This window comes from Alligator sinensis, unplaced genomic scaffold (assembly GCF_000455745.1).
Source record: "Alligator sinensis unplaced genomic scaffold, ASM45574v1 scaffold988_1, whole genome shotgun sequence".
Classification (NCBI taxonomy): domain Eukaryota; kingdom Metazoa; phylum Chordata; order Crocodylia; family Alligatoridae; genus Alligator; species Alligator sinensis.
In genome coordinates this window covers 1,251,019-1,273,626 of record NW_005842454.1, presented here as the reverse complement: position 1 = coordinate 1,273,626, position 22,608 = coordinate 1,251,019, and the positions used below count along the sequence as shown (strand labels likewise).

The 22,608-nt window shown below is 40.7% G+C and overlaps 1 long non-coding RNA gene across 1 annotated transcript; it reads right to left on the bottom strand.

Annotated features, from left to right (window-relative positions):
• Nucleotides 1-3,919: 3,919 nt before the first annotated feature.
• Nucleotides 3,920-21,936, bottom strand: LOC102384617. The gene is made up of 4 exons (XR_324652.1): nt 21,859-21,936; nt 7,420-7,553; nt 4,890-4,964; nt 3,920-4,149 (listed from the first exon to the last, which is right to left on the bottom strand). It is a non-coding gene; the product is annotated as an uncharacterized LOC102384617 (long non-coding RNA).
• Between the last annotated feature and the right edge of the window lie 672 nt (nt 21,937-22,608).

Genomic DNA, 22,608 nt, shown 5'->3' with positions numbered 1-22,608 from the left:
GTCGGGCAGGGTTGGGGTAGTGGCAGAGGCAAACAAGGCTGCCAGAGCCCAGGGGAAAAAAGCTCAGAAAGTGGGGGAAGGGGCAGTGAGGGTGTCCCCAGGGACAGGGTGGGGAGAGGCAAGGGTTTTTTTGGGGGGGGGGGACAGGAAAAGAGGGGCAGGGAGTGCGGGGCAATGATCTGAAAGCACCTGAGCTACAGGAGCTCAGAAGGGCTTCACCTGTCGGCGGCCATCTTGAAAGAAAGAAAGAAAGAAAGAAAGGAATATAGACAGTAAGAAATATGGCTGTAAAAAAGCAACTCACAGACTGAGAAGCCGGAAAAACAGGGGGGTGGGGACAAAGAGAAGAGAAAAAGGGGAGAAAGAAAAGCTACAAAAATGCAAGAAAAGAATCAGAAAGTGAGATAAACAGTATCTAGAGACGTTAGAGAGGTGGGAGTCAGAAAAGGAAAGAGATAGGAAGCCGGGGAGTCTTATGCTCAGGATTGCCCCAGGCAGCTCCAAGTGAGCCTGGTCCGGTGCGTCCAAAGTGGAAGGAAGGGCGTTTTACTTTTTAACTATTTTATTCAGGGGTTCAGGGTACAAAAAATTGGCCCCTCTGGGGTCCAGGTCTAATATACAAATCAAAAAGAAACAAATTACCATCAAACCAAGAGCCCCATGTCATTACATTCATAACATCATACCGTGACAGACACCTTCACTATATTACACATTGTGCCTAACATGCTGTTATGCAGTCGGGACACCAGTCACACAGTCATATAGACCAAAGCTTTCTATAAACAAATGATTCCTACCCTGCTCTATCCAATCATACACATGACAAACCCTTTGACTTCTCACATAAAGAAAAATACAAAAAGCAGGCTGGTGTGGGCCCAGGGTGCAGCACGAACTGGGAGTCGCAGTCCGACACTGAGCCTGCCTGGTCACCAAGACCGGTCATGACATCAGATCGTGTATTGAACATGGCCATCCTCCACATAATACAGCATTCCCTCAAAGGCCCAGTGTGCCTCCAAGGTGGGCACTGCCCCCTGGAGCACAATGTGCTTGAACTCCAGCAAGAGGCATGCCCACACCAGGAGGCCAAAAAGGCACAGGGCATCCTCTGAGCCAGTCCTGGCAAGCCAGTTGCAGCAGCTCTTGAGGAGAGCCATTTTGGCCTGACCCAGTAGAAAGTTGGCCAGGGAGATGGCGCCCTGCTCAGCTGCCCGATACAGGTAGGAGCACATGTACATGGTCTCCAAGAGGCTCCTGTCAGTGCCTTCAGCAGTGGCTCAAGAGTAACAAAGAGCAGCTGCAGGTGGGGACAATCAAGGAAGGCATAAAAGAGGTTCTCCTTAATGCCCCTGGGGCAGAAGGGGCAGGACATCGAGGCGGCTGGGTCAAAGTGGGATTCAAATGTTCTAGTGGCTCGGATGCCATGTAGCAATTGCCACTGCAGGTCACCAGTCTTCTTGGTGGATGTTGGCTTTTACAAGGTGTGTCAAGTCAGGTGGGGTGGTGGGGAATCTGACAGCCCCAGGCACCATTGCCATGGTGTATCGGGGTGGCCCACCAGCACCTGGGCATGGTGGCTGTGAACCATCCAGGCATACAGGCTTCTACATGACAGAAAAGCAAAGGAGCAACCCATGTCACTGTCAGGAGGTGCAGGGAGTGTCAGTAGGGTGGCAGACCTGCCAGCCAGCTCGCCATCCATGGCCAGGGTGATTGGGAGCATGGTAAAAGTGTCACTCAGGGCATCCACAGCACAGGGGACCTGGCATGCCTGGAAATGGTCATCCCACTGGATGAATTGCAGAAGAAGGCCCAAGCTGTGGACAGAGTGCATGCCTAGCCAGGTGGTCAGGGCCTCGGGCAAGATCCAGGCTGACAAAATGTGGTCAAGGAGATGTCTCAGGCAGAGGACATGCAATTGGATGAGAGTGCCCATGAGGCTGGCAGAGGCCAAGCCCGGGACGGAGGGCCTCAAGGCTGGGTTGTGCACCAGGGGTTGGAAGCAGAAAGTGGCCCAACAGGCTCGTACCTTGCCACATCTGACCCCAGCACTCTTCCCTGCCCAGGGTAGGGAGCCAGACTCAATGACGTACTGAGGTCCCTTCCAACCCTAACATCTATGAATCTATGAAAAGGCAAGAAGCACCGCCCAGTTCAGGAACATTAGGTCCGACAGGAAAGGCTCCTGGTCGAAGACAAGGGCCCGCACCATCTGCAGGAACTGGCATGCCGGTTGTTGCCAGGGTAGGTGCCCCTCGCTATAGAGGAGTCACTGAAGGGCTTGCAGGCAGAAGGCATCCACCTTGCTCACGAGGTTGACCAGACTCTGGCACCTCTCAGATACAGGTAGGTAAGGGACAGCTGTGGGAGCCAATGGCACCCATTCCAGAAAAAAAATCTACCAGGAGGCACTGGAGCCTCTTGACTAGGTCCTGTGGTGTGTTGAGTAGGGCGCACTGGTACAACAGGTTCATTCCACCAGGTTCTTTGGAATGAGGGCATGACCATGGTAGGAGAGGCTAGGTAGGTGCCAGCACCACCATTGTAGGTGGGCCTCTACCCCTTCCTCAAGGCTGTCTCAGTTGCATGCCATGAAGTTCGGTGGCCCTAGAAACACACCCAGGACCTTGAGGCCTTTGCGGCACCAGGTGAGACCCCCTGGCAAATCCAGGGGGGGTCGTGTTGATCCACACTCCAAGCAGCAGGATATCACTCTTGGCCCAGTTGATATAGGCCAAGGATGCACATTCATAGGCTTGCTGGCAGTGTGTCGGGCCCACACATCTTCCTTGGTGTTAAGGAATTTGGTCACATCAACTGCATATGCTGACAGCTGGAGCTGAGGGTCCATGGATGGGCCCAAGGCCGATGGCAGGGGGTGCTATCTGCAGCTCCTTTGTTCCCCTACACCACATCCCAAGCCTCACAGATGGCATCCACAGTTCTTAAATTCACTGGCCTCACACTCCAGTCTAGACCCCAACAAGATCCCTCCAATCAGGCGGCGCACTCCGCCCTCATTCTGGGCTGCCTAGCGGTGTGGCCCCCTGGGACCTTTGGCTACACAGGCCCTGGCCTTACCTCCAAGGCCAGTCAGAAACTGCAGGCCCTCAGCTCTGGGCATCCCTCACAGTGTGGTGGGCCCCTGGCCCTTTTGACTGTTCTGGTCCTGGCCCCAGCAATGACCAGTTGAGGGTCCTCTAAGTCAGGCCTCTGAGCCTCTAGCCTCACTCTCTTTCCTGGCTCCACCTTCTGGCCCCTACTAGGGGTAACCCACCCAGTTGTGGGAGCTAGGGTTATTAAGGCACCTCAACCCACCTTTCATTAGGGTGGTAACTGGCCTGGCATTTCCTAGGGGCTCCTGCACCACTGAGAGTCCCACCAGGCTACCTACTCCCAGCAGGGTGCAGTTTTAGGTCATGCCTAGGACCGGGAGCCTCCAAACCATCCCCTACAGCTCCTGCCCTTATCTCCAGGATGTTGCATGCAGCCAGGCAATGTTTCTGCCTGGCCTGCCAGCCACAAACTGCTCTGTTTATATAGAGGCAGCCAGAGATCTAAAATGTCCACTGCAATCAAGCACCTGCTGGTTGCTTGGCTGAGCCCTTAAAGTGGCAGGCACCAATAGTGGACACCAAATTTTGTATTTGAGGGAATATGGATGGAATGCTTTTTAGCACTAGGTTCTGCTATTTTAACGTTTTCATTTGTATACCGTATATGGTAATTACCGTATTCTACATCTGACCTTAAAATATGTTATCTTCCTGTTCTAAAATAATAGTCCTTTCATTGTTTCCACTTATAAGCAATAACATTTTTACTGGAATAGAACTCGATCCCAAAAAGTGAACAAACAAACAAAAGCAGAAATTCATTTGTGAAACAAGCTAATTTTAAAAAGCAAGCGGTGTATTATAGATTTTATTCTGCAGTATTTATACATCTCTATTAATAAACAAGAGTTGATCTATGCATCAAAGTTACAGTTCTCTCATAAATATTTAGTCAATTGGATTATTTATTTCTTCATCCTGCTCACACTAATGCCTATTTCCTTAGAGGATAGATATTTTTCTGCAATACGATAGCCTTGTCCATTCTTCACTTCATTTTACTAGTTGTCTCTTTGGTCATGGAATGCTGTGTGTATTAATTTATACATTTTGTTAGGGCTCCTTGTACATGTGCAGGAGACGGGAAATGCATTTCTTCTTTAAAAGACATTTTAACTACTTTAGAAGTCTAAAACCTTACAAACATTTACCCTAATATATGCGAAAGTCAAAATGTGTCCTTAAACCACCTAACTGTACCTTATGTTGTGCTTAAATACTTGTTAAACTGGTCATGAAATTTTATTGAGTTGCCTTCAGCATTAAAATCAAGTTTTCTTCTTTAAGAGTTACTTTTTGACTGCAAAATTAAGGTACTTTTTAGTACACTCAGGTAGAGCAATAGTGACACCCACTGACCCAGGCAGTAAATCTGCTTGTATTTAGGAAAGTATCGTATTCAGAATCTTCCCGCCCTCCCCCAGCTTAAAGGTTATCATCCAAATTTGGATGAAGTGCCAGTAACTTGCCCAGTTCAGTACATTTCACCATTATATCTTTATTGATTAATTAGTTATGGTAAAAGTATGCAATATTAATTGTTATTAACCAAGGATTATTAAAATTAGATATAACTGGCCCATTATCTGATCACAACCATTAAAACAAAAAACTAAGCATTTAAATTTAGCACAAGTGTCTTAATTTGCTGCATGTTGTCTGTCCTAGGGGACTGTATTGATTAATGGAAAGAAGCCAAATGTTGGAAGTCAAAATTGGAACTGCACTACTGAATTAAAATAATATGCAAGTGCTGACTATACTTACTTATTTCTTTAGCACAATCAGCATTTAGAGAATTACAAGTCACTTAAGTGGCAGTACTGCAAACCTTGAAGATGTCTGAAACACAAACATTAAAGCTCTTTAAGTGTATTACTGGTTTGTAGAATAATCTCCAGTCTAATCTATACCTAAAATAATACTCATCATATTATGTTCCATTTATTAAATTTTCAATACAAAAAAAAAGTGAGCATGCACAAAAGAGGTATTCATTATTACCTCTTTATATGCAGTATTTAAAAAATATAAGCTACTTTTTGGAAGTGATAAGTGTAAGAAAAAAAAGTAGAAAAGAAGTATGTTGAAATCATTATTAAGAGGAAGATGGGGTATCGTATAGGAAGGATTGGATTTATTAGAGTAAGAAGTGCCATACCGGGCAAGACCAGTCTGGCCATACTGGTCCATCTAAGCCAGTATCCTGCCTCTAACATTGGCAGAAATGAATTTTCTCCAGGGAGAGCATCATACTGGATGAGACATAATTCAGTAATAAAAAATGCAGAATCAAACACTTTAGAGAATAATTTAAAAAATTTCTAATGAAGAACCAAGAATAACCAATGTGATAAGGACATGAAAAAACAGATATTATATCAGACTGTGTCAGACAAGATATTTCCAATAGACATAAGGACATATCATTGTAAAGGGCTCTAGTGATACCTCAGCCAATACTGGGTACAATTCTTTCTATATACATTTAATATTCAACATTTGTTTGATAACAACTTTTATTGGACCAACTCTAATGCTGGGAGAGGTGTCTGAGAGAGCGCTTAGCATCTCTCTTCAGATCTGGGATAGCAACTGATATACCCTATGATAAATACCAGATAGAACAATTATTTTGTTTAACCCCAGCTTGTAAATAAAAATGATAATTTTAAAATGGAAGTAGGCAGTAAAGCAAAGAGAAGTTATTTACCAGTTAGTTAATTAGTTACCAGTAGTAATAGACCAAATTAAATGGAGTTGAAATAGATAATGCTAATTATGAAAAACTATCAGACCATTTGAAAGGAAAGGAACATCGTTACTTGTGGAGAGAAATCTAACTCACGATTTTCTCAAGTTGCAATTTTTTGTCCTCAGGCCCACTTTCTGGAGGTTTTCAGTTAGTTTCTCTCAAGGATAAAGATTGTGATATCAATGATAAAACGTTACTTTTATGAAAAAAGTGTTCTTCAAGTGGTAACTGGGTGTTTCCTTTATCATTCTTCTGTGGAAGTTAATTCTGGAGTCTAACAATGATTTAGGTTTTCACCACAGAGTTTATAGAGGCATTTGGTGCACTGGTTGAAACATATCAAGTGTATGCAAGTATAAAATTATGATGAAAAATATAGCTTGATGGGCACATCTACACAAGATGCTATGTCACCGTAATGAAGAGCTATGGTGATGTACATTGTCACTATGGTGAGGTAGCGATGGCGGGCACTAACCATGATGCTGCTGCTACAGTGCAGTAGGGTCTGAGCTACTCATTGCTACTGTGCAGTAGGGTCAGAAACAACCTATGCACTGCCAGGACTGTGCAGTGCCAGCAGGTAATGTGCAGTCAGGGGCACACGTAGATGTGCCCAGCATGCACATGACATTTCTGTAAATCTGATTTTCCACTACCTTGTACATCCAAAGTCACACAAAACATTAATGCTCTTATGGTGTTTGTGAACATGGACAAAAACTTCTGCTGTTTTGGTTTGAAGAATGGGCATATTTAAGGTTTTAGATATACCCAAATCATGCTTACAGGATCAGTCATCTCTGTTGCATAGATAATTCTCCACTAGCTTAAGAATTCTGCTTTACAGTCTAAGGCATTGTCTTGAGCAACTTATAGCTGCTTGTCAGCTGTAGGATGACATTTAGGCAGCTTTTTTGTGAATGCATGCCATTGGAATCTTAAGTGCTTAGGGCATACAGGTGGTCAAAAGATGTGAAAAAATGTGCTTTACCAGAAGAAGCAGTGCATTATTTCAGCCTGGCTCTGCAGCATCTGTATAGACTGCATGCTTTGGCAGGGATTTTTGGTGCTTTTATCTAAAGTTGATTGAATTAGCTATTAGATAAAAGCACCAAAAAAAAAAGTCCAGATGAGGCACCTGATCTCTACAGACATTGGACAAGTTGAGTCAAACTAATGCAATACCTCTTCTGGGCATGTGCTGAGCTCAGTGTGGGGACACACCAAGTTTAAAGTAAAGCACCATTTTATTTTGTTTTATTTTTGTGTCTGTAAGCAAGCATAGGTATCAATGGGACTAGGCAGCTGAACACTGGTTTGGGAATGTAAGTTCCATCTTAGCAGTAGAAAACTCAGATGAACTGGGATATGAGTTTATTAGCGTTATGTTCATGCTGGCAGCTCTCCACAAACCTTCTTTATGACTAATACAAATTTTCTGGATTCCATTTCTGATAATACTCCACCCCTGTAGAATTGCCTAGAATCATGAATGAGGAAAGCTCTCTTCATTCCAACCAACACTGGAATATACCGTACTCTTTGCTTCAGAGTTGCTGAGGGTTGCATCCCCTGAAGAAAGGTCTCCGTCTTGGAAATACTTCCCACTGGAAACAGTACTTATTCCATTCAGCACTTCCACTGAGGTTGTCTTCCAGATGCAAGTACTTTGCCTGTAATAAATGTTTGCAAGGTCAAAATCCAGTTTTCATATAACCAATTTGAACCAGGTAAAAATACTTAAATGGAAAAAAAAGAAACGATGTTCAATCTATAATTAAACTCAAATCAAAGAATAACAAACCTCACTGAAAAAAAGATTACTACATTATAAAATAAAAGAGTTCAGAGAATACTATGACTGCCCTGGTATATTTGGCCTATTAAATTATATAAACTGAATCAGTTGAGGGAAAAGACCATCCATACATTATTTGCCTTCAAGCTTCTATGAAAAGGTTTATATACAGCAGACTGTTTGTTTACATGAATAATTATTTGTTCCCACAAGTGAAAACAATCATGTATTCATTTGAGCCCTGATTCATATGAATATAATTAAATAGATCTCAGCAGTAATGCTATACATCAGTTATAACTGAATGTACAGTTGAAATAACTGCATGCACAAAAGCAGACTGAGGAAAGATTGGCTATGCTATGGTACTGAAAAGGAGGAGCTGAGTGTTACAGTAGACTATAAGCTGAATATGTGCCAGTGGCATGCTTGTGTTGCAAAAAAGGCCAATATTAGATTGTATTAACAGGAGTTTCACTTGCAAACCATGGGAAGCAAGTCTTCCACTTTATTCAGCACTGGTGAGGCCTTTGCTAGAGTACTATATCCAGTTCTGGGCCCCACACTTCAGGAAGTATATTGGCAGATTGTAGAGAGTCGAGCATAAAGTAACAAAGTGATTATGGATTTGGGAAGCAAGATTTATGAGTGAAGTCTGAAAGAACTAGGATTATTTGGTCTGGAGAAGAGAAGAAGGATGGCGGGGGGAGGGTGCTGATAAGAGTCTTTAAATACTTTAAAGGCAATTACACAGAGGACAGAGACTTTTTTGGTTTTTTTCCCTGTGACCATATGGGACAGGACTAGTAAAAGTGGCCTCAAGCTTCACCAGGGAAAATTTAGGTTGGAGATGAGCTGGAACTTACTGATTGTTAGTGTAGCCAAGCATTGGAACAGGCTACCTAGAGAAGTTGTGGGATCTCCATGCTTGGAACAATTCAGGATCAGGCTGGACAGACACTTAGCTGGTTAAATCAGGGATAATCATGCCTTGAGCAGGCGGCTGTATTGGGTGACCTCCTGAGATCAGGATGGAGAGATTGGATGGATAGATAGAGATGGATAAGCTGTTCTATTAAATTTACCAATAAAATATGATCTAGGAATAAATGTTTTTTTTGTTTTTTTTTTGCTGTTCACCAACAGACTGCCTTTCTACAATATTTATAGATTCATAGATTGTTAGGGGCTGGAAAGGACCTCACAAGATCATCGGGTCCAGCCCCCTGCACTTAATCAGAAGATTATCAGTATCCCTTGGATCACTTTATTCCGGAGGTCCACAATTTGCATCTCATTTCGTTGACATGCACATTATTAAGAACTCTACTCATGTATAAATAAGCAATAACTTTTAGACTTTATAAATATATAAATGCTACAATATCTCTCTCAGTATCAGTATGATTTATTTTATCTATTTCTATATTGCTAGACTTCCTTATCTTACCCATTAATTGCTTTATCTTACCTTCAACAGATTTAAAAATGGGACTTCTGTCATTCATTTATTGCATCTGGTTAATTTAGACAAAGTTTTGCTTATGGACACTTTTCACTTCAATATAGGATATTGGTTAGTAGTGATTTATGGTAACGTAGCTGTTTATTAAATGCTATAAAATTATAGACAGAATGTCTTAAAGGAAATTTGAGTACTCAAGCACTCAAAAGTTAGGCATTGTAAGCCTTTCAATCTTAACTTGCCCCATATTTGTATAGGAGTAGTGAAACAGTTTTTTTATTGATCTTGTTGAACACTATTATTTCCAAGGATCCTTGTCTCATTCCACAGGAACTTCTGGATGCCACAGCAGCCCCTGACAACCAGGATGAATAACTCCAGTAACAACTCTTACTCATCCCTTTCCATACAAGGGACAAGACATGCTTAATTACTCTGTGGAGGCCAGCCACATATAGAAAATGTGTGAGAATAGAAGTCAGGGAATACAAGATTGTCAAAGAATTTAGCTGCCAGCTTCTAACTAACCTTTCTTTTGATCTTCATATAACTAAGCCAATTTGTGAATATTTGTCTTAATCAAAGAACTAAAGGAGTTTGTAAAAAAGTAGTAAAGAAGAGGTGTCTGTTTCAAAATTTTGCTATAGCCACTCAGTGAAATGGTTGAAATAACTTTTCAGCATGGATAAAACAATGAATGACATCCTATTGTTTCTTGGTCTTCTAAGTGTCTAGATGTGGTCATCTATATGACACTTTCGGTTGTTCATATGCCAAAATTGCACGAGAGAGTGTATGGGTGAAACTCCAAGGCTAAAGAAACTGAACTTTTGGCATAAGTACTGGAGACCCCTAACTATAAGTGATTACACAGACTGGACATGTGCCATAGTAGCCAAGGTCCATTGGAGCACAGCTTTTGAATATGTAGCAGCCCAAAAGTACTCAGCCAAAACCCATGACTGATGAAAAGAAAAAGTCTGTTTTTGTGTATTTATTTTTTTCCTCTTATAGTTAAGTCATTCGTACTAAGGCATTCATATCAGAAGCATGTGCACGTGCCCTGAATTTAGATGACCAGGAAGGAATGCTATTCTATTCCATCCAATGTGTTATCCTCTCACATTTTTTGAATTTGTTGAATAAATATAGCTGAAAGTATAAAAAAAAAAACATGAAAGAAAATTCCAAATTAAACGGTTGATCTATAATAGTGTTCAAAGTAACTGAAAACATGGTTCTTTAATGGAAAGAATAAGTCAATCATCCCTATAGGTGCTACTCTATAATGTGTCAGTGCTCTCAACCCAGCTGCAAAAGCTTGATTTTATGTCCATTGAAGTAAGTAGGGTAGGGCTAGGATTCAGTGACCTAGACAAATTGGAGGATTGGGCCAAAAAAACCCTCATGAGGTTCAACAAGGGCAAGTGTAAAGGCCAGCACTTAGAAAGGAAAAATTTAATGTATTAGTACAGGCTGGGAGGCTGATTGGCTAGGAAGCAGCTCTGGGAAAAAGACCTGGGGGTTAGAGTGGACAGTAAGCTGAATATGAGCCAGCATGTACCTGTGTTGCAAAGAAGGCTAACAGTATACTGGGCTGCATCAGTAGGAATGTTGCCAGCAGAACCCCCTTGCAAGTGAGTCTTCCCCTCTATTCAGCACTGGTGAAAGCCACATCTAGAGTACTGTGTTCAGTTTTGGCCCCCCACTGCAGAGAGGATGTGGACATATTAGATAGGGTCCAGCAGAGGGTAATAAAACTGGTAAGAGGGCTGGGGGACATGACTTATGAGAAGAGACTGAGGGAACTGGGCTTAATTAGTCTAAAGAATAGGAGACTGAGAGGGCATTTAATAGCTTTCAGCTACTTGAAGGGGAGTTCAAAAGAGGATGAAGCTAAACTCTTCTCAGTGATGGCAAATGACAGAACAAGGAACAATGGCTTCAAGGTGAAGCAAAGGAAGTTTAGGGTAGATATTGGGAATATTTTTCTCACTAGGAGGGTAGTAAAACACTGGAATGGGTTACCTAGAGAGGTGGTGGAAACTCCATCCTTGACGCTTTTCAAAACCTATCTAGACAAAGCCTTGGCTGGAATGGTCTAGATGGGGATGGCCTGCTTTGAGCAAGAGGTTGGACTAGATGACCTCCTGAGGTCCCTTCCATCCCTTATTTTCTATGATTCTGTAAGTGTAAAGACTCTCTGACTCATTAGCTTTGAAGTAGAATACTGTATTACACACTTCAAATCAGTGTATAGATAAATACACTTGGTACTTTTTTGGAAGACTTGGTAGAAAGTGCAAGAAGATAATAAGTATAGAAATGTTCATCCTAAAGAGGAAAATGTTTTGTGACTGATGTGGGAAGTTAACATTATCACTGTGTATGGTATGCTGTTTCTGAGTTTATCCTTACAGAAAACCCCATGTATGCAATCTTCCCCTGCCTAATTGGTATATTACTCAGACAAAATAAAAACAGTGACCATAAAACAATTTTAGCAGATAGATTAGATAGTATCTATCCATCTATCAATCATCAAGTGTAGATGTCTTTCTTGGATTCGTAATACAAAATCTAGCCTTCTTGAGCATTATGACAATGCATTCAACATTTCACTGTTAATGTACACCAAAGTTAAAACTATGCATGATACCCGAGTTAAGATTTTTAGCTGGAACTAAAAATCTGCACACCCAGCAGACCTACTGGTTTGCCTTCAAAGCCTACCTGCAAGCCTGGCCACCTACATCTGTACCAAACCCTCACAGTACTTCAGCTTCCAAGATCTGTCTCTCATGCCTTCTCTCATTGTTTCTCATGATATGTATTTTCCATTTCATCCTCTGTACCCATTTCATAAGCCTGTTGCTTAAGAGATCAGATCTTTTGTAAAGGTCCTCAAACTCTTCATTATATCTTCGCCTTCATACTTTGTTTTCTTGTACTACACAAAATATTTTCCTTAGTAGTTTGTTTTCAAACACTTGTAGCCTTTTTCCATTTAACTTTGTTAGCATCTAGGATTCACATACTTATAATAGATTGAACAATTGCACTATAAGTCTGGATTTTAAGGATTCTTGAGATTTTCTTGGATTCCAATATTTTTCAAAGCCCCAACAGGCACATATTAGCACTGTAAATTCTTTCCCATCTTGATGTAGATGAGTAGCTTTCATGTCTCTGTAACCCTGAGAGCTATATCAGTAGTAGCATGGTGTAGCTACTAGCAAGGCCTCTGGGATGATATTTTCAAAAAACAACAACAAACAAACAAACAAAAAAACAACAACTCAGAAAACTGTTGTAATTTATTCCTGTTTCACACTTTTTTCCCCATGAATTACATTGAACAGTGTGTGTAATTCTGCAGTTTACAAAGTAGGGATCAGAAGTAAGATAGGCTCAAATGGTAGATATTAATTATTGTATTAGTTGACATCCATCTGATAAACATAACAAAGATTTGTTGGCTGTGGAGAGTTTAAAATTGTAATGGAGGTGGATGAGCAGCTTCAGTGCATGCATCTTCAAATTAAGAGATACAATAACATAGAAAATGTCCTCAAATGTGTTGTCCATATGGGTGGTACTGACACAGAATGGAATTCAAGACAAAAGTGAATAATTTTTTGAACTTGCACATATATGCATACAACAGGATTTTTTTTTTTTTTTTTTTAAATATTATTTTGGTTCCAGACAGTTTTGAAAACTATTGAGTTTATCTTCTTTTTGCATGGTGAACACAATCTTGATTCCTTACTTTTAGCCCTGAAGGAGGCCTGTGTTCTCCCTTCCTATCTGTGGTCAGTCTCTTCCATATAATAAGTGAGATCAAGAAATGCGACATTCTGTTTTTGTCTTCAGGTGCTATGACTCATTGTCTTGGAAGTTTTTTTTGTTTGTTTTGTTTTTTTTTGTTTTTTTTTTTTGCTTGGGGAAACCCGGCTGCTACTATGCTACTGTTTGGTTTCTTTTTCCCTTTCTGCTGCACCAGTGAATAGCCAAGAGTGAGACCCTTGTTTCCAGCCATCTGCTCTCTCAGAAGACTAGATAAAAATGAAATCTTATGATTTGATTATTAGATGTGCTACATTGTAATTCTGCAAAAGAAAAGAAAAGGAGTGACTGAGATAGAGGACGGGAATATTTCATCAGCTATCACTAAAATATTCCAAGTAAAAAAAAAATAAAATAAAATTAAAGAACAGAAGGGAACATTATATAACCGGAGTAAAATCTTTGTGGATGTTACAAACTCTGTTTTTCATCCAGTTCCTCACTTTGCCCATTATTGTATGATGATCATGATAATGGTGTTAAATATTTATATAACTATAACAGAGTCAAAGTAATCAAATAAAGATAAGGACCATACTGCCCTGATAAAGAAATAGGCACATTTCCCCATCCAAAGAATAAAAAAAATCTAAATAGAGAAGACAGACAAATGGGAAATGGCAGACAATATGCTAGCAAAATGTTCCTTTGACATCTGCTGTTAGTTAGTATATCTTTATCAGTTTCCTCCCAAATGAACCATCCCTCAGTTTATCCCTTCCTCTAGGTATCTCAACCAAACAACAATATTGGTGGAACCAATATGCTTCACAATTTTTGAACCAACCCTTCCAATCCTCACAAAGCAATTGATCTACTTTGTGTCTGTGAGAGGAGAAAAAAGCAAAGACTTAATAGCTAATCAAATTTTGTGACTCAGTATTATGCACAGTGTGCATATAATCACAAGTGTGGATGGAAGTAACAACCAAAATGTTTTCTTGCATACCAACATGCTCAGGTAAAAAAAAAAAATCCCAAAAACCCCCTGTTTTTGAGAAGGCAGAATGAAAAAGGTGAAAAAGAGGAAGAAGATAAAAAGTCTCTCTCCCCCCTCCTCCCCCCAGATTATAGCACATACAGCAATGGCAAAGCTGTATCAGCTCAATCACCCTTTTCTACCCAGGAAAAAAAAGGTATGGCTACCGTTTCCCAACTGAACTGTCAGCAGTTTCTAGCTGCTCTGCCAAAAGCTGAAACTATAGTTGGGCATAAAGTCTATACTCTGGGCATAATATCAGCTTCTGCATAAGATACAACTCCCATTTTTAGAAGGCTAATTTTGAGGGGAGGGAAGGTATGTGAACTATGTAAGTAAATATGGTATTTGAAACACCTTCCATATGTTCTAATTGTTCTTTTAAATGTTACAAAAGTGGCTGATTTTAAAGCACTCTACCTTTGGGGAAACAGAGGATATACATAGGTCCTGTGGCTGAAATGGTACCCTTTTGAACTGTTTCCAAGGCTTATGCAGTTGGAAACATTTCAAACATGGCCTGCACCGACAGCCTGCATGCCATGCTGTATTCTCTGGGCCAGAGCAAACTCATACATTACCATGAGGTAAAGGACAGAGGAGTTTTAGAGTGCATCAGCTACTTCATTGGACCTGACAATCATTTTCTTCATTTGTAAATAAAAGCTAGCGTGAAAACTCACCACCCTTTTATTGATGAGCTAGAGACCCTGATTTCAGTTTAATTTATTATGGAGAAAGACAGTGTATATGGGCAGTTACTGCAAAGTAACTGACTCTATTAGTCTCCACCTTTCTGTACCTCATGGTAACTTATCGGTGTGCTTGTGCCCACTCTCACTTTTTTTTCCTCTTAGTGAAGAGAGGTAGGACTTAATTTGTTGCAATAACTTTTGTTTGTGTTTTTTTACTTTACTGTTATGCAAGTATGTTGTTGTTCTGGGTAAGTTAAATCAGAAAAAAGTGTGGTTAGGATTTGTTCTCTGGATGCTCAGATTCAAGGTCATCCTAATGTTTTCTAGGACTAAGTTTCATATTCATAGGCCAGTTTTTGAGGTTTTTCTCCTGTATTCATGAATTTCACTTTTCAGGTTGACAGTTCTACTGTCCCAATGGACTGTACCTACTGTGGGAGGAAGTAATCATACAAAGTTTGCGGGTCCCTGAGGTAACTAACCATTTTTAAGACTATAAAAAAAAAAAAAAAAAACCTTGAATTTGGCGGTGTAAGCCAGAGGGATTTAGTCCCAATCCTAAGGGTTTAGCAAGAGGTTGAGATGATGTGTTGTGTTACTGAGTTTACCAGCTGCTGATATTTTAATGTACAGTTTGATATGTAGGGACAGAGAACAACAATAATGAAAATTTACACAGCTTTTCTTCACCATTCTATTGCCTATCTTGCTTATTAAGACTGCCAGTTTCTCTTAGAATGTATGAATGTAGATTGTACTGCCTTGTAAATTCAAGTCCGGGTCTCAGACCATGGGCTAGGTATTGCCCATGGAAACCCTCCAGCTCTCCTTTTGAAGCTTGCCTTTGGGGAAGCCAGGAGAAGATATTTGGGAGAAAGATGAAGTATGGCTCAGTTCCATGGGCATAGCCTAGGAAATGTTGTCCTGGCTTCTGCTCTTGTTCCTGCGGTACAGAAACCATAATCACTGCTGACCAGCCATTTTATACTGTGAATATTAAATGCAAGGCTCAGAAAAGATCATGGACTATTGCACAGGCACTTTGCTGGCAAGTTGGAGATGCAGGTTCAAACCACTTTTAGGTGCATGGGAGCTCAAACATGCCCACAAAAATGTTAACCTAAAAAGTAGGAGGGTTCTAATCTTCTCTACCCACTTCCCTATTGCAATGTTTTTTTTTTATCTGACTGTAGTTGATATGATTTCCCATAGCATTCTCTCAAGCAAGCTACCAAAGTACAGGTTGGATGAATGGACTGTAAGATGGATAGAAAATTGGCTCAGTCATCATGCTCAATGGGTAATAATCAATAGCTTGATCACTAGTTGGCAGCTGGAATCAAGTGAAGTGCCCCAGGGGTCTGTCCTGGGGCTGGATTTCTTCAGTATCTTCACAACGATCCAGAAGAAGGGATGGAGTACACCCTCAGCAAGTTTGCAAACTGGGAGAAGTAGTCGATATGCTGAAGGGTATGACTGAGATTGAGAGAGACCTAGACAAATTGGAGGATTGGACTCAGAGAAATCTCTTGAAGATCAGTAAGGACAAGTGAAAAATCCTGCACTTAGGATGGAACAATCCCATGCACTGGTACAGGCTGAGGACTGACTGGCTATGCAACAGCTCTGTGGAGAAGGATCTGGGGGTTGCAGTGGACAATAGGCTGAATGAGAGCCAACAGTGTGCCCTTGTTGCCAAGGAGGATAACATCATAATGGGCTGCATTAGCAGGAGTGTTGCCAGCAGATCAAAAAAAAGGGACTATTCTCCTCCATTCAGCACTGGTGAGGCCACATCTAGAATATGGTGTTCAGTTTTGCCTCCCCCTTCCCTCTCCCCCCTCAAAAAAAAAAAAAAACACAACACAAAACAAGGAGGGGGATGTGGACAAATTGGAAAGATTTGAGTGCAGGTGGAGGGGAACAAGGAAAATGGTTAAAGGACTGGGCCACATGACTTATAAGGAGAGGATGAGGGAACTGGACTTATTTAGTCTGGAGAAGTGAAGATTGAAGGAGACATTTACTAGAAGCCTTCAGCTACCTGAAGGGTGGCTCCAAAGAGGGCAGAGCTGGTCTGTTCTTAGTGGTGGCAGATTACAGAACAAGGGGCAATGGTCTCAAGTTGCAGGAAGGGAAGTTTAAGTTAGATATTAGAAACAACTCTCTCATGAGGAGGGTAGTAAAGCATTTGAATAGGTTATCCAGAGAGGTGGTGGAATCGCCACTCTTAGAGGTTTTTAAGACCCGGGTAGACAATGCATTGCCTGGGATAATATAGTTTGAGCAGGGGACTGAACAGGGGGATCCTGGGATCCCTTCCAACCCTAATTTTCTATGATTCTATGATTTTTTTTTTCCAATTTATGGGCAGCTATGTGTTCACTCAAGTAGTCCTATTCCACCTCAGAGAATGTGGTAATAATAAAGCCTGATGAACATGCTCAGAAGAGGAAGTGTGCAGCAAGCATAACTATGCAGGTGCAATAAGATCTAAAGTCTGTTTAAGTGCCAAAACAAATACTTAGAAATCTACATTTGCTAAGTAGCACTTAGGGATAAACGTAAAAATAGTATAACATTTTGATCATCCCTAATACCTGCCTAGTGTAACAGGAAGTCTTTGCTCTAAAAAAAATTATATATATTTCTCTAAACTTTTTATGGACCTGCAAAGTTTTTCAAGACTCATGTCACTTCCTCTTTTAAATAGTATGAGGAGTCTTTCTTTGCACTTTCAGGTCTAAACACCCTTTGTCAGGCTGACGAGAATTCAAAGAGTTTTGAATTCCCAAGAATAGCCCAAGGGTTTTGTTTATCTCCATTTCTTAGACCAACATAGCTACAACATATATCCCTGAAACATGGAAGATATTGTATTTAGCTGTTTGGAAATGTAAATGTCATTGCTTACCAAGAAAGAAGAAATTCTCACTTTCTGGCCTGACATCTGACACCTCCAGGGGAAGAAGCCTGCCTAATCTGCATATCACAATGCAACTCTCACACAAAACGACCCTGAGGAACCAAGGGGAAAAAACTTTCACCTTTTACCTCCCTTGTACAAAATGAAGTTTCTTTTGTATCTGAGAGAACTTTTAAAGTCTTTGAATTTTCCTCAGCATGATGAAGGGTGTTTAGACCTGAAATCTTGGGAAAAAAAAGATTTTTTTTTTCCTGGTAATATTTAGTTGGTCTAATAAAAGATATTGCCTCTAACCCAGGAGTTTTGTTTGTCTTCATTTCTTAGGCCAACATGGCTACAACATATATCCCTGAGTTCGTTCTCTCTCTGATAATCTTGCCTCTGAAAAAGTGATGGTCCAGGTATTGAAATTAAGGCATATTATAAATAATGTTGGGTATGAAATTACATTTAGTAAAAATGAACATTATAAAGCACTTAACTATACCTAGCAGTCAAATTATGACCTGTCAAAACATCCAGAGCCCTGTAATTTTAGTGGAGTCTTCAGGGTGTGTAAGAAACCCCTCCTTTTCAATTGCTTGGTTAAGTTGGTGAACTATTTCAATTAAAGATTACAACTGGAGGATTTACACTTAACTTTAGCTCATGATAGTATTTCCTCATCTTTCTTCCCCTGCTACCCTGCTGCTGCTTCTATCCCAAAGCATAAAAAAGGATCACAAACTAAGCATTTTAAATAAGTAAAATTATAATAACTCTAGAAGACGATAAGCACATTTGGACTGTATGGCAAAAGGAGATTTGAATGTTTAAAGGTAGAATAGAGTTTTTTGCTGAAATAGGTTTAAATCCACTAGTTGCAACTAAAGAAGAGCAAAAAATGTGTCTGAAACATTGAATTAAATTGAATCCATTGACATACAACAGTTTTGTCAGAAATATTCCAACCTGCAATAATCATCCTGCAGAAAAAAAAGAAATTCTAAAAGAAACATTTTGATTTTTTGATTCAGAACTGTTTCATTTAGAAATTTAATTCCATACTACTAAAAGCTGAGAAACATTTCAAAGAACAAATGGTTATTTTTGTTCCAATGTATTTTGTTCCAGCTGAAATTAAGTTTTAAAAGATTTTCTGTTTGCTAGAAAATTTGAAAGAGTTTCATTTAGTGACAACCTGACATTATTTTCTGTCAACGTTCATTTATTTGTTTATGTTAGCTGTTGCTCTGCCTGAGAGCATTACAAGTAGTTTGATAAAGCATATATTTATTAGAGGAAAAAAGCCCTCTATTAATGTGGAGACGAAGAAAGCCTGATTAGGTCATTCAGTATAAGACCGAGACCATCCAGATGTTTAAACAAATGAAAATGAAAGGTGTCAATGTTGTGTGTTAGACAATAGTTTGGAAAAAAATGCATTTTCACTGTGCCGATGGAGTGGATGTTACATTTTTTATATACAATTATTTTGGTTAAGAGATATTTTCTTGTCTGCTGTTTTACAGATGGAAATCAGGAGGTAGAACGGTTTAACTTCATTGGTAGGAAGAGAACAAAAGGAATAAAACCCAGAAGGATTTTACAGCATATGTTGAGTTGAAAGGCTAGATTAAGTTAAATATGTTTGTCTTCCATATTGTTCTCTGAAGAGAAGTGTGAATGCTTTGTGAGTGTAAAGTAGTTTTGTTTGTTGTTGATTTTTACAAGCAAGAATTCTCAATTCCCTCTTGAGTGATTCCATACTGGTAAAAAAAAAAAAAAAGTGCTTTGTGAAATTTCAGGATAACGAATAATTTTTGCCATGAAGCATGAAAAATGAGCTACAAATATTCCATATCTGCAAAACTGAAAGAAGGTGAAAATACAGCTATTAGTAAGAGTAATGTTTTCTCAGCAAAACAGGTTACCATTACCATAAGCACATGAAAACAATCTTCTGCTCATTAATTTATAGATTCAAACAGTTAAAGGCTAGAAAAGACCATTTGATTATCCAGCCTGACCTGCATATAACAGTCCAATAAATTTCACAGTTACTCCTGTATTGATTCTAATAACATTATTTGTCTACCTTCCAGCATAGTTTCCAGAAGTGCATTCTGTCTTGCTTTGAAGACTTCAATGTTTACTTCAACCCTTGCACCCCCCTCCACTAGTTAATCACCCCCCACAATTAAAATGTGTGCATTTTCTCTTATTTGAACTCCTCTCATTTCAGCTTCCAAACTTTTTTCCTATAATTTACTTTTTGCTGGTTAGCAAGCGAGTTCTACCTCTCCAGTTAAGTTGCCTGATGTATGAAGTTGTATTGTTGCAAGGTTATGCAATATGAAGCACACTTCCCTTCTGGGTTCATTATATAAATAGATATAAACCAGCAGTACCTAATATGTAGTATTTGGCATTAAATTTTCCTTAGTGACCAATAATGAATAAAAATAAAATATACAAAATTATCTTACTACTACAATAACAAGTGAATAAGCTTAAAGAAAATATAAAAAAAAAAAATCACAATATGATATTGCATCTTGTTGGTAAGTAAATTGCAAAGCAGCTTCACCATCCCTTAATACTCCTCATATTCTGACTTCATAAAAGAGAAAACAAACAAACAAACAAACAAACAAACAAACTAGCAGGTGATCCTGGACACCTCTACACTTTTTCAGACCTTAATATTTAGTTCTTAACATTTTTGCCTGAAACTGAAGCTTATGCAGAATTCACTGCCCTCTTACTGGGGCTCTTCAACCCTCTGAGAGCTGATCTCAGTTCAGATTGAATCTCTCTCTTCTGAAGCCTCTGGATATATCCAATACCCTTGTGTTATTTATTTATATACACATACATATAAATTGACAGTCTTAAAAACATTTTGACCCTGTTGTGATCTTCCTAAGTTCTCTGCAACAGAAAATTTGCTCTATCATTTGTGTAGTCAAAAAAACCAAAACAAAACACCCAAGTGAAAATGAAGTTAGCATTTTTCAAGGGGTACCTTAAGTATAATAAGGGCTGACAGAAATATAAAGATTGTGAGAACCACTAGGTTAGGGAAACAATTTTCCAGGATTATTTAAGACCTTGTTACACATTGCACTTAGATCTGCTCAAATGTTGATCAATGTTAGTGCTAGCTCAAGTTTGGAGTAATCACACCACAAGGTTAAAAACCTTCTGAGTGTCCCTGACCTGCACAGTAGGACTGTGCAAAGCTTCGGTTCCAGATTTGATTCGGAGGAGATTCAGCCCAATTCGGTGACTGAATCTCCGAACCTTAATTGAATCAGAGGACCCTTTAATCTCTCGGAATTGAATCAGAACCCTCCAAATTGATTCAGAAAGATTCAGAGATTTGAACATAGACACAGCTTTAAATGATTTTTCTACATACCTTGAGGTACCAGCGTGGCTCGTGATCACTGCGAGGCTGGGACAGATGGAGCGTCCCACACCAGTGTCCGGGGGCCCTCCACATGCTCGGCACTGAACCCAGAAGTGGACTGGAAGTACTTCTAGTCCACTTCCAGGTGTTCTTGGGAGCACACTGCCCCCCCCTTTCCCCTCCCCCCCAGCTCTGCAATCAGCCATGGGGGGACCCTGGGTGCCCCACCCCCAGCAGTCGCTGAGCCAGGGAGGCACAGGGAGTGGGGGCTGCATGCTCCCCAGTGGACCCAGAAGTGGATCGCAGCATTCACAAGCTGTGCTGGTACCTTGAGGTATATAGAAAAAACATTTAAAGCTGTGTCTATGTCCAAACTGCTGATTCTCTGTGTAGCAGGAGGGACGGCAGGGTCACCGTGCTAGCCCTTGCCGCCTCCTCTACTGTGCCAAGCTTCGGATTTGCACCCTCCTATTCTCACCCGCCATGACTTTGACGATATGGGTTTTTGTAGGGAGGCTACCTCTCCTCCACTTGGCCACAGTTCCCCTGCTCCAGGTGTCCAGCATGTCTAGGCCTTGCAGCCCTTCCCTCTGCAAGGCTGCCCTTCTCCTCACCAGGCCCTTCTCCTCACCAGTCTCTTCTTTGGAGCTGGGGTCTGTACCACCAAACTCCATGCCCTCACTGGGGCTGGGGTCCTCACTCTACCATGAGTCCCCTATGAGGCCTCCTCCATCCCCTTATAGCCTCACCCAAACCACCAGTGTAACAATAGCAAACACAAACAACAACATAAACACAAGCCCCTGGGCTACAATGCAAATGTAAGCCTCCAGCTATAACTAGGATCAGGCCTACTGGGTTTTCTCTCCTACCATGGTGACCAATGCTGCTCTGGCATTCAGGTTCTCTCTCTTCTGACCAGAAGCTTCCTCATCCTTAGCTGTTCATAGGGAACTCACCACCTGGCCTCCTGCCTGGGGTTTATATAGGCCAGGCCCTGCCCCTTCTTTCAGCCGGCTAGGCAGGTGTAACCCATTAGCCTCCTTTTGTTGCCTTGGTGACCGGCACCTGAAGAGCCTTCCTGGCTCTTGCAGTAGCAGGCACCTTAGTATCCTGCTACACTCTGAATCAGCTTCACATCTTCAAATTAGGATTTGGCCATATCAAATCAGGGACAGTGATCTGAATGAATGAATGAAATCACTGTCCCTGATTCAGGCTGAATCTGAATCCGAATTGAATAGGGCCCACTTCGCCCTTCCCTATTGCAGAGCAATGAGTTGCCACTAAAGGGCTGGTAAGCAGGGGCTGGACTAGGAGCTATATAGTTGTGAGTTGTCACTAGAGCTAGTGAGCCAGGATAGGATTTTATTTCTACTTTAGGTGAGCATGTGAGAGATGGTGGGGGGGAGGAAAGGAACAGAAATTAGGAGGCAGAGATTTGGGGGTAGGTAATGAAATGGGAGCTGGAAAGGAAATGGGGTTGGGAATGGGTGGTGAAATAAGGAAAGTCAGCCACTGAAGGATGAATGACAAGAAGTTAAAAAAAAAGGGGGCTTTAAAAAGAAATAAAGAGGAAGTAAATGGAAAGAGTTTTCTTGTTTCAATAAATTAGGATTAGG